Source organism: Triticum dicoccoides, chromosome 7A (assembly GCF_002162155.2).
Source record: "Triticum dicoccoides isolate Atlit2015 ecotype Zavitan chromosome 7A, WEW_v2.0, whole genome shotgun sequence".
Taxonomy (NCBI): Eukaryota; Viridiplantae; Streptophyta; class Magnoliopsida; order Poales; family Poaceae; genus Triticum; species Triticum dicoccoides.
Window position 1 is genome coordinate 697,096,578 of NC_041392.1, and position 2,481 is coordinate 697,099,058.

Here is a 2,481-nt window from a genome sequence, read left to right on the forward strand (position 1 = left end):
CTATTGATTTGTCCCTTGGACTAGACCTATGTAGATTCGGAATTATCCGTCGCTACGCTGTTCCCAAGGACTAGCAAAATCGAAATAGCGAAATTCTTGGGTCATCTCAATGGGTTCAGAAAACACACGTTTCTCTGGATCATCATAGCATACTTCCACATATCCACTCAGAGGAAAGTCTTTTCGTAATGGATGACCCTCGAAACCATAATCTGTTGATATACGGCGTAAATCCGGATGATTGATGGAAGAAACACCAGACATATCCCATACTTCTCGCTCCCACCGGCCGGTTGATGGAAATAGACTGACTACCAGAGATATTTGTGTTACTTCATCTGCACTTGTTTGTACACGAAAGCGTGAGTTATACCGAGTACTTAGTAAATTATGGACAACTTCAAATCTTCGTTTTCGAGAGGGATGATCCACTCCTCAAATATCGATCGAAACTTGAACCCTTGTATAGGTATGCCATTTTAGAAAGCACAACAATGGAAATGGGTAGTCAGTATTGGTATAAGATCTATTCCCATATTCCGATCTTTTCATTTTATGTACCCATTTCTTGGGTAAAATCTCCCAACTATATTGGAAAATGGATTGGTTATCCATAAATGAAAATAAATAACGCTTTATTTTGGTTCCGCTTCTTGCTCTAAGCAGAAAGACTTGTTGGAAATCGCCGGTTGGGTTGGTCCGACCAAGAAAGGCATGGGAGTGGAGAGGCAGAAGTGAAAGACTGGCTACCAATAAAGATCCAAAACTGCACACTTTATATAGTTATGTATCCAGGATCGGCTGCATGCTCTAGTGTTGAATCGGGTATAGAACCCAGGATGCTTGGTTACAATTCCGAATCCGCTAAACCATCGCTCGGGGAAAAGAATTATACAGAGCATTGGTATTATTCTGATCCTTTCCTTATATTTAGATTCTAGTAGTCTATTTCAGTCGTATTCGTATCCTTACTACGGTTTAGTAAGGGTAGCAAATAAAAGTATGCAGGTTCTATTTTATTGTTCCGAGACATATGATGATAACATTGAGAATGAGAAATCTTTGCAAAATGCACGTATTATTAAGGAGTTCTGGAAAGATTACTACGCTAAGTTGTTGGATATTGACAAAACGAAAAAGACTTCTAGTGTTGATACGTATCAGGATGATGTTAGAAAGTTGTTGATTAATAAAAAGAAGAATCAAAATGGTGTGTTTTCCGATACTGAATTAATAGATTTACAGAATCAAATTGCAAATTGCACAATGAAGTTCGATGAGGATAATCTATTTAAAGTAACTCCTAACATAGTAAAGTTCTTGATTAATAAAGATCAGCCTAACGCTAAGCAATATCTAAAGGGTTGCCTACCAAGTAGCTTACCTATGATTAAGATGTTTGGTATCTATACGCTTGAGGCTATCATGATTCATGTACTAGGCTTGGTATTCAACACTCTTCAGGAATCATCCGCAGTTAAGGCAGCTAGATTTATAGATCAACTTAATTCAACTATACGAGAACAAGCAAGGTTTCTACAATACAAAGCACCAGGTAGTGGTAAGGTGGAAGCAGTACTCACTAGTAAGGTAGAATCAGTTAAGGATGTTGTTCAGCCCAAAGGTGCTAGCAAAAAAGAGAAAAAGAAAAAAGTTCAGTGTCATTATGATATCGGGAAATACTTGCTCCAATTCATGATTGAAAGAAATGTTCTACATATATCAACAGATAGGGGAGTAACAAAAGAAGATCCAGTGTTGGTTCTTAAGAAAGGTCAAGGGTATATAGAGAATTCTTGTTATGTTATGTGCAATTTGAACATAAATCTGCTCCCTACAAACTCAATCTTCCGATGCTTTGCAAACCCTTGGATTGGCAACCAGCAGAGAGGGGGTCTGATCATGATACATTATCGGATCTGATAGGAGGTTACTTATGCAAACCCACGGGGGATATCTAGAATCACTTTCGGCTATTAAATTCCCATGACTTAAACCACTTCTATATAAAGTTACATAAAAAAGAATACAAGCAGAGGTGTGATATTTTGAATGGACTTTAGTCTCAAGCGTTTGAAATAAACAAAAGGCTCTTGAGATTTCTGGAAAAGAATCGTCAATGTTTAGTTGAGTGTGGGCTTCTTTTACCAAATGCTCTGGCTCGCATGAATCCGACAGAAGCCTCAGACATATTGAGGGAGTGCTACTTCAATAACGTCAAAGGTATTAAGAATGCTTGTAGCTATAACATAGTGTTAAATAAATTATTAAAACAGGTGCAGCAGGCTAGTTATGAAGATTTTGTAATAAGACTTGCGTCAGCATACGAAGGTTATCAATTCTATTTGCCAGCATTCATGGACTTCTGTGGTAGAATCTACCGTTCAGGTGTATTGCATTTTCATGAGCGTGATTTGTCAAAAAGTTTATTACTCTTTCCTGCCAATCATCCTCAACCTCAAGCACAAAACCACCTGCCGG

The 2,481-nt window shown here is 38.0% G+C and overlaps 1 pseudogene; it reads right to left on the reverse strand.

The window, feature by feature from the left end:
* LOC119332706 lies at positions 1-615 on the reverse strand (annotated as a pseudogene).
* Positions 616-2,481: the final 1,866 nt, after the last annotated feature.